Source organism: Platalea leucorodia (genome assembly GCF_965183815.1).
Source record: "Platalea leucorodia genome assembly, chromosome: 1".
Lineage (NCBI taxonomy): Eukaryota > Metazoa > Chordata > Aves > Pelecaniformes > Threskiornithidae > Platalea > Platalea leucorodia.
This window is the reverse complement of record NC_138823.1, coordinates 146,211,253-146,222,020: the sequence shown is the minus strand read 5'-3', so window position 1 is coordinate 146,222,020 and position 10,768 is coordinate 146,211,253.

Genomic DNA, 10,768 nt, shown 5'->3' with positions numbered 1-10,768 from the left:
TCTGGCAGAGTTCCTTATGAACCTGAATGCATGGGACAAAGCTGAGGAGCAGCATCTGTATACAAGGATGTTTCATCACAGGAGCTGGGGCTCTTTTGCTGTCTTCTTCTCTTGTCCAACTGCAGGTGGCACTGGTTGGGCACCTTATGATGACTTATGAAGTAGAAGATTATTTCTATCCTTGGAAATTATGGAAATAACTGGATGCAGGAGATCAGGATGGTATGTGCCTCTGCCCTTGAGGAATGGAGTGATAAGAAATTATGCTGACTTAACCATATGTCCAGAAGGATTAATTTTGACTCTGTAGTCTTGGTATCAGCTGCCAGCTCAAAGGAGATGAGCGTGATGGTGATGTTTCAAGGCATATTGTTGAACTGGCAGCTACTGATTACTTTCTATCCCTGATCTGAAAAATGACGAGGCCCTTGATTTTACGTGTCTCCAGCCTGACTGCAGACTAGTGCTAGGAGAAAGAATTAAAAAGGATGGTGAGACCACTTTACATACATCGTTATATCTGGTTGAAATGCAGGAGATTTCCTGGCCCAAGATGTGATCTGGTGGTGCCATTTCATGCAGCTCATAAATCCGGGGTGATAAGACAACACCAGATAGTTCATACCACAGCAAAATCCCAGTGCGAGCTGGCAGAGCCTCCGTGGCCAGCAGCACCTGCACAGGCATCAGCTCTTCTGAGCCTCAGCTCTTAACTTACATGTCCATGCTGTGTGGGGCATATACAAGATGTGATATGCTTGATGATTTTGGAGTGCAGACAATTAATTTTTAAAACCTCGTCAGTACCCCTGTGGTTTGTGCACTCCCTGGGGCAGTGCTGCATGCCTGCTCACACCAGGCAAACCCTCCGTGGTGCTCCAGGCCACCCCCAACAGCTGGTGGGTGGACTTCGCATGTGAGCAAGCGGCCAGCCTGCCACCTCCTGCCTCCCTCCCCTTTCCCACAAACACCAGGCAAAGCAGCTGTACAGTGGCTAATGCTGCTGTGCCATATATACCTGGGATATTAGTCTTCGGTATTTGCAGCATCTGGTTAACACTGCTAGTACAGACTAGTGGGAAAACATCTTGATACAAATAAGAAGTCAAAATAAGTTTCAAGTTAATTATTTCTAGTGTGGTTTTAGATGTTTTTTAAAATAAAGCTACTCCAACACCACATTTCTGGAGGATCTCTACATTGTGAGGGGATTGTCTCACTGTGCAAAGGGTTAACTCTAATGGCTGTCTGCAGCAGGAGTGAAAAGAACTTGGCCACAAAGCGGTGTCCATGAACACATAATTTCTGACCTGGCATTTATTCTCCGTCCATATGGCATTTGCTGTTTGCAGACATTAATTTGTAAATATTTTCTTTTTATCTTCCTGAAAAAAATGAATTTTTATGAGTAAAACAATCAGTGAAGGTGCCCAGGGTGCCAATATCCCCTTTAAACCATCAAAAATAAAACACAACCTGAAGTTCTACAATGCACAGATCTTTTCTGTTTGCTATCTATTCTTTATGTTCATTGTCAATAGTTCATCAGTTCTGGTCTGTTTTCTCACATCAAAAAGCTTGTTTTTCATGCATACAGCTCTGCGGTAGAAAAAATAGTGTGAACAATGACCTCAATAAAATTAATATAACCCACTTAAAATTACTTGTTTGCATACAGGCTACAAGCTGAAAACTTTACATCCCAGTTATGCAAAAAAACCCCACATTTCAGGGAAATGAAATTTATTGTCAATTAGAAATGAACTTTTTCTTACTGTTTTGAGTGAGGCGTTTGAATAAATTCTTGCAAACAACACATACACTGGTAGAAATTGGGATGAGTTTGTAAACAGCCTGCAAAGAGGAAAAATTGCATTCTTCTGATAACATATCCCTCTTCATAAATATTGTAGCTAGTCCTACCAAACCAAGAGCTGTTTGTGAGCATTTCTCAAAGTGATGAATCGCACCTCACTCTTTCCTTCTCTCTTTCTGATGATCTTTTATAATGACAGCAGCTTTTATCATAACTCTGTGAGAGCCCCTCGCTTTCTTGCTTTCTTCCTTCTTTCACTATAAAAGCTCTCAAAGGAAACCTTTGTATGTCAGGAGAAGCCAAATTAACATAATGTGCAGCACCTATAAATAGTCCCTTCAAATTAGACTCTTCTACAAACCTTGAAGTGATATTTCTTTGCTTTTTTTTCCTACTGCAGGTAAAACGTACAATCTTGTATAACATTTTTTCCCTTACAAAACATTATTTTTGTTGTTCTTATTTACTTATCCTGATATTTGCTTTGGCTATTTTTCAATGCTTTTATTCGGCCACAGGTGAAAGATAGTCATCACCTTCTTATTGTATTTTGAATTTGTGCAAAAGAGAGCTTGTTAGAAATGTGGCATGTAGTATTGGCAAATTAATTACCAAGGACAATGGAAAAATTGTCCTAAAGACAGATACTGGAAAAATGGGATTTTTCATAAGATGTGTTTCTAAATTTTTTTTTCAAACTTTTTGAGAATTGCTTCCAGGTGTAAAGCAATTAAATAGAAAAGAGATCATCAGCTGAGAAGCATTAAGATAAGCCTATTGAAATCAATGACTGGTGTGAGGATGATAAATGAGAAAATGTTAGTCACTATTTGCACACTGTAAGGATCACGTGGTGAAATTATCAGATATTTAATGCAAATGAAACTACAGAGCATTATTTTTTCACACAATGCCCAACCAAAGTGTGGAATTCAATTCCACATGGCAAGTGACTTCAAGAGGAATTTAGACAAATTCCTGGAAGATAAATCCCTTAGTTTTTTTAACAAGACAGTCTGGATATCCCCAGTAACTCAGAGATTTCACAGTGCTGAGGGGTTACACTAAGGAAAAGCCTAATGGCTGTATCCCCTTCTCCTTATATTTTTCCTCTTGGACATGGTTAGAGGGAGGTATTGAGGCTACCCTAAGCCCATGCGGTGGTTGTTATCATCTTAAATGTCTCATAGTCATTGCCCACGTTTCATTCTGGAGGCGAAGTTCTGGACCTGGTGCCAGCCGCTACTCGTCGGGACGGTGTGTATGTGTGTCAGCCCTGGAGCCCCCTCCCCTGCACCTCCTCTCCCTTTCAGGACAGCCTGGTGCAAACATCTGGCCCCAGAATATGAGCACGGCTGTGAAATCTGTAGAAAAAAAATTAATACTGCTTGTTGATGGAGGGTAGCTGCCATCGAGTTGTTAGTACTGTAAATATTAATCATCGCCCGGAGGCACCAGTTCCAGCTGTGCCAGATCAGTCCTACCTGGCACGGGTGCCACTCGCCGTCTGCTGCAGCTGGGATGGAGGAGGCTCAGGGCTCTGCTCCAACAGAGGCTGGGGCTCTTCTGCCTGATCTTCTTTTGTTTGGGGCTTTCCTTTAAGGACCAAGCAGTGCAAAATGGTTTAAAAATTATCCCCATGAACTATACTGTCTCTTCTCAGTATTAGTTGCTTACCACTACTAAAGAAAGAAGAAATGGCTGTTATCAAACACAGCTTTTCAAAACCTGAATAGGAACCCACCAATTATTTCAAAATATTTCATCTTTTTTCTCTCTGATTTCTTTAACACTGAGGAGCTTCCTCTTTTTTTTTTTTTTTTTTTCCCCTTGGCAATTTTAAGGACAGATAATTTAGTTTTTAAAGAAAAAGCTCAGCTTCTCAGAATCTCATGACTCCGGTGACTGAGCAGTGGGAAAAACACTAAATATCACAAGATGCATAATTAAATCACAGGCATCCTTCAGTTTCTTGAGATTTTGTCCTGGGAATATTTTCCTGACCTCCAAAGCAGCTAACACTTTAATCCTGGCCAGGGAAAGGCAATCACCCTTAATCTAATCTAATTTAATTTAGGGCTTGCAATGAAGCTAACTCATGACCAAACTGTTTGCTTTTTAATTCCATGGTGGTATAAGCCATTGCTATGTCGTGGCCAAATTAATGATCCCAGCTCATGTATAAATATAAAATTTATTTACATGAAGCATAGACTAAAGTATTGGATAGCTACTCAAAGAATATCTGTTTTATTCAAATTAAGAATAGCATGTGCATTGAAGAAATGCTATGAAAACTATTATTTCAAACTGATAGGACTCCTTAATAAATATTTTTTGAGAAAAGGTAATAGCTGGAGAATCATGAAACAAGCTCTTTGTGCGGCCAAGCTCACGATGTTTCCTGGGACAGCACCATCTACATTAATTACTAGTTCCCCTTCCCCGCTACAGTTATTCTTAAAGAGGAATTTACAAAATTAAAATAGCTTTGAATGTTTTGCATGATGGAAATTCTTGTAACACTTCTGCTTCTGTAACTCAATACAATGACTCAAATGCAACAGAGAAAAAGTTCTTGAAACAGGTTCACAGGAAGGGTTTAGAAACAGCTTTCTTTTGCTTTAATTTGACTGTCATTTTCCAGGAATCGTAGAGCAAGTCTGTCTTTTTTTTTTTTTTTTTTTTTCAGCTTAAGGGTTTTTTATACTGTTGCCAACCCTTTTTTTAAGGAGTTTAGCTCGTCTTTGTTCAGTAAGACATTCCAGTGGTAATGCCACCCGGGAAGGCCTCCTGCGTGGCTGGGCTGCATCTGTACTCACCACGCTTTGCAGATCTTAGTCCTCTTTGTGCCCGGGCCCGTGAGCTCTGTTCAGGGGCTTTATCTGCTATAATCACCTTGCACATTTATGGCTCAGTACAATAAAACCTCTGGCAGCTTGTTTTTTTGAAGGAGTATGCTCAGCCTGACAGAATAGGAGTTCACTGATTTGCTCCTGTCGCAGCTTTCTGGCACATTACAGTACCTAGCCTTTCATTAAATATCTTTTTTTCTTCTCATGAATGTAAATAAAAATTTAACCCAATATTCTTTCCAAGTCTCTGATAACTGGGGGAAGAATAACTTTGAGGAGAATGGGCTTTCGGCAATTGAACTGCCAAAGCGAGCACACACTGTGTGACCTTCTTAATACAAACACAGTGAGCAACAGGCCTGGTGGTGCTCTGCACGCCAGTGCCATCCAGATTCAGAGTACCAGAGCCCTTCACAGATGATGGATGAGTTACTCTGGTGGGGGCAGGATTTTCCTGAGTAGTTCCTACCAACTAATTCTGCTCTCTAGGGAACTTAACAGCAAACCTCCCTTTGATTTCAGTGGTAACTGCTCGTACAATCTGCTGTAAGGCAGAGGGTGATGTGGGAGAGAGTATGGCAGCCATTTTCTACATGAAGAGGGAAGGGAAGATAAAGGAAAATTTTGGCTCTAATTTTAAGGGAAAGTGAAGTAGGCAACATGAATATAGCAGGGTGTCCATCGATAGGGTAACTCATGTCAATAAGGACATGAGTGCATGCGCTGTACCAAGTCTCTGAATTATTTTTCTCACACAATTAAATACGTAAGTGCAATTAAAACCCAGAATTATCAAGCCTAGTCCATGTTAAAGTGGGACTTGATTCAACCTCGTGTCCTCAATAGAAGTCGTGTACCAGGCTATGTAGAAAATACTCATTTAAAAGCTTGCCACCATCTCATAGCACAATACATTTGAATAAAGGAAACAATTTCAATTTTTAGATCAGGACAGGAATGCTTTTAATTCCCCTAAATATCTCTTATTGTCAGGCAGGCGGGCTTTATCTCACCTGTAGCTGAACCAGTCTCTCTGGGATCTTTTTATATGTTGGCAAGAAATCTGAGCTTAAATATGTTCACTCCAAAGAGCAGATAAATATCTGCCCAGAAGTGAATATCTTTCCTTTAAATATAAATGGAGCCAGGGTGAATGGTTCAGAGGTGGATGTATATATTTTAAATGACTGTATCTGATCATATGAAGCCCAGCCATTGTGTCCCGGCTGTGTCCCATAAAAGTAGACTTTGTGTCTTTATTTTTTAAAAATCTTTTAAATAACTAGATCTAATGAGGTTGATGTTTTGCATGAAAAATGTATAATTTCAGCCTCCTTTTAAAAGCAGAGGTCCTTAGAAGTTTTTGTACCTATAACTGGCAAAACCAGCTTGTTTGTGCATCACTTATTCATTTTACATCCTGCCTAGGAAAACACCGTATCTATAGGCTATTTAAAAATAAAATGTGAATGGGAAGTTAGTTTTCTAAGTTTATATTTCATAACTTAATTCCCCAAAGTGTTCTCTGTACTTAAATATAAGACAAGCGATTAAAATGGGATCAGGAATCTAACACAAGTTTCCAAATATTAAACAGGTTTAACCTTATGATTGCAGAATAGATCAGTACAGGCAAAGGGGGAGTTCTGTCACTTTTTTGTTACATTACCTTGTCCCAGGAGTATAGATGCTACAGTCAGAAAAAACTAATGCCTGCTTGCTATAGCCAGAAAAACACCAGGAGTGATCTGATCCTCATGTGCCCACCCCACAGCTCATTCAGTGCTTCTTCACCCAGCGTCTGGGGAAAACACAGCTCCCTTCCCTGCTGCACCCTCCAACAGCTGCTGCGAGATGCGGTTAGGATGATGCTTTCCGTGGGGGAAACGAGTGGGCAGCTCAAAGCACCGCCGCCCGTTTCACATCAGGCTCAGGACCTCGGTCAGCTGGTGCCCAGGGCACGGATTCGCACCGGTGCCCTACCAGTGCGGTTCTCCGTGCTCCACTCACAGCCCCCGGGCTCGCGCTTCCTTCCTCCATTTCCTGCAGAACATCTGGCAGCACCTTCTCATCACACTTTGGGAGGGGACTCCCATCGTCACGCGTTCTTGCTTTTGTTTAGCCTGAAATATTTTTGTTTATTAAAAACTTCCTGCACTATCTTTATGAGTCTAGATAAAATATATGCTCAATAAATGTAAAATGTCAGTAAATGGTAAAACAGTATTTATAAGACCAATCGTTAAAAGGCAAAACATTGAGTTATAGCACTGTGTTGCAGCTTTACAAACGATACGGTGTCTGAACAAAGAAATCAATATGTCACAATTTTGAATTACTCGGCACCTTTTAATTTCCAGAGATCATCTTGCTTCAGATCTTGACGTGCATCACTGGGTCAGACACTAAATGGGCCCCGTGACGACCACTGGTTCCTGTCTTACAAGGCTCAGTACGCTACATGCAATATCCCCCACAGCAGCTCTCTCAGATACCTGCCACCACGCGTTATTCATCCTTAGCTAGATGCTAACGTGCCACAGAACAGAAAACATGCAATTCAGTGCAGATAATTTGGTTCACTGAGGTTGAGAAAGGGAGCGAGTTCCAACTCCTCCAGTGCAGAGTGAATTTGTGGTCTCAATCTCATCCCTGGTAAAAAGATCTTTTTTTATTTTTTTTTTTTCTCCCCCCAAATTATTGCACCATACATGTTACTGAAGAGTGAGTCACACAAGAAGGAAAAAAGTGGTGGAGAGGCTGAAGCAGCATCTCTCCCCAAGGAAGATCCAGGCAGCGTGGTTTGGGGCAGTAGGGAGAGGTGCTGCTGTGTTGCCTTGCTGCTGTCTGTGTTACCCTCTGGTCAGCTGTCAGCAGGTTTCATTCAGTTTTGCATGACCATACCCAACAGTAATCAATAAAATCACATATTGCTTACTTGTTAAATTCTCAGTTTGCTCTTAAGCACAGCCAAGCTGAGCCTGAGTACATCTGGAAAGCTTGAATAAATTTTCTCCAGCTGCAGGTTTCAAGTGATAATTCCTTGCTTTAGAATTGCCTTTCATACACGCTCAGCTATTCGGTCAAATGCATACTCATGCAATATGCAAACACGAAATTAAAGGCGAAGGATTTAAAATGTTCGTATTTAAAATGCACATCTCCCCAGCATATGGCACTGGTACTTTAAGCATCAGCGTTCCCCTTCGCTGAAAATGCCTTCATCTTTCCTCCCCTCTGCCCTTGGGGCTCCACACACCCTTGCACGCCAGTGGGCTGTCCCCCACGCTGAGCCCCGGTGGCTCCCCACGCACCCCCTCGCTGCCCCGGGGCCTCCGCCCTCCCCTGCTCGCTCCTGCTCTCCCCTTTGGGTCCTCCTCCAAAACACCAATATGTTTTTAGATTCCTTCAGATCTGATGGTGACGGCAAGACTGTTGAATAAAGAAGACTCAGAAATGGTGTATGTAAACCATACATTTATAAGCTTAGCCAGTTTAGATGGCCTTGTTAATTTTCAGGCATTTCTAACAGTACCTCACACAGTGGGTCTCTAAATAAGTACTATGGGTGTTACAGACCTCAAGGTTAAAAATAAGGTGGATCAATCTGTAAGAAGAAAATGACCACGTGCTCAGAAAGTCTCACCTGGGAGCTAGGTACTGAATGCCTGTTCTGAAAATAATGCTAAATATAAGAGTATTTATTGATCCCTTCTGTTCAGAGGGCACTCACTTTTCCTAGGCTACATTTGGTTTTCCCCTCTGTTAGAGCTTAATTCTCTCCTGCCAGGCCATTGAAAGCACTGGATAATAAAAAACCAAAATGTGCTTTCTCTGTAAGGACAGTAATTGAGAGGGAGACAAATACATAAGTGGCTATCTGAGGACCATAAGAGAGATTCTGGCTTACCCAGCACATAGATTTTGTGAGAATGGCAGTATATTTGCAGAGCCTAATGAAAGTGAGCCAGGAGTGCAGTATGATCAGCAAGGCCTGTCACCGAGGCATGGGATATCAGCATATTTACTGAAATGGAGAAGGTAACATTTAAAAGAATTGTTATTTTTAATTAATGTGTGAATCACGGAGGAGATTATATTTACATACCGAAGGACCTCACTTTGGGGATGGAGTCCTGTACCTAGCACTATGTGTTTAGAGGACAGAGACAGACCACTGAGCCCAAGCGATGTTCTGCTGCGAGAGGGGAAAGGTCCTGGCTCCCTCCCTTGGCTCCTGCCTGCCGCCTTTCGCAGCCCCTGGCCTCGGCACAGGCCATCCGAGGGTTCTTGCCTGCTCCTGACGCCGGAGAGGGGCTGTGCTGCCCCGCGGCTGCCAGGGCCGACCCCAGTCCCGCTCCCCCTGCCGCCTTCCCCACCCCAGCAGGACAGCGATGCTCCTGCGCCGGCTGAGCTGGCGCTCTCGGATGTCGGCGTGAATCCCACCATGTATTGGCCCATTTTGGACTCCGGTCTACAACCAGTATCATTCAGACAGAAAAATTACTTCAAAATGGAGGAAAAAAAAAGACATTTGAGACAACCCCAGTTTACAGTAAGCCTTCCCAAATGCCTGTATATCTTGCTGGATCTTGAAGTAGCCTGGACTTATTTCTGTTTGGAGGTAAAGGTTTTCAATTCCAGTTTATAAATGGCTCAAGATGTTACTAGACAAACAGAAATAAAGAATTTTCTAGAGTTTTTTTCCCTTGGTTTCACTAAGGATCCTGAAACAGTAAGGCTACCCTGATGCCAAGAGGTATTTTTTTGCATGGCTTATTTTCTTACATCATTTCTCTTCCCAGGGTGTGCTGAAGGTTCAGTAACTGTCTTGCTCTTCCCCGTCACTGCACGGATATGTCCCCTGCCCTGTGTAAACACTGATGTTTCATTGCAGAGACACACTGAGCTTTCAGAGGGCTCTGGCAGGCGCTTCACCAGAAGCACAAGACTGGCCTCAGTTTAACAGAAATATTCATGTGCTTAAAGCCGCGTCTGAGCTAAAGGACCTCGCTGAGCTGGCTCCCTGGCTCCCAAGCACCCTCACGATTAATTTCCTACACAGCCCTATGACCTCTGGGACACGGGTTCTCCTCCAGGTGATCCCCTCTTCTCAGCAGGGCATCCCACAGCCACAAGCCCTGTCCGGCTGCCCCCACTGCGGATCCCCGCGTCCCTCTCTCGGGCACAGCTGCTGCAGGCAGGGGGGCTTGGGCACACCCGCACCCATTTGGCACCTCCCTTACCTCACCTGTGCCATAGCCCTACCAGCATTATCTTCACAACGCTGCAAACAGCTTAAGAAGTACCTGATGATGCAACATGGAAAGTAAGGGATTCACAGCAGATATGTTTCTATGGAGTATTCAACAGTTCTTATTGCAGAAGAGACTGGGAGCATCAGTGTTACATGAGAACAGGTTTAGGCTGCAATCTGGGCAGTTACATTTTTAACTCTATCTAATGGGGTTAATGGCTTTTTCTCCTTTTAAAGACAGAGGTCCTGTCTTCCTTCCTCCAAACCCCTCAAATCCATCAGTTTATGGTGCTCTGTATGACTTCTGTTGTTTTCTTCGGTACCGATGAAGTAGTCTATCCTGACACATGAGCATATGATGCTTCCTTATTTTTTCATGTACTGTACTCTCTGTGAATTTCAACAAAGGAAAGGTAAGAATGCCAAAAAAAATGGGCTTTAGCTTTTTTCAGTGCACTGTGATCCCAAGAAGCCAGTTTGGAGCTGGGCTGTCAGGCCACCATCCAGGATCAAACTCAATAGGTAATCTTCCCATCCCAAGATCAGGCTCTTATACAGCTATCCCTCTTGCTTCTTCTCCCAGGTAATCCCTGCTATTTGCTTACATCATGCACTTATTTATTTTCCTAAATTGTGGCTCTCATCTTCCATAAGCACAAACGATACTGACTGACCACCACAGCCCATCATTTGTATCATTAAGGACGACTCCGAACTCCACTATGGCCCCTCATTTCTATTGCTGATTATTTTACACGCACACTTCAGTGAACACGTGATCCCAAATTGGATTTTTCCACAGATAAGCAGCTGGACGCACTGTGCCGCACTCACTGATGG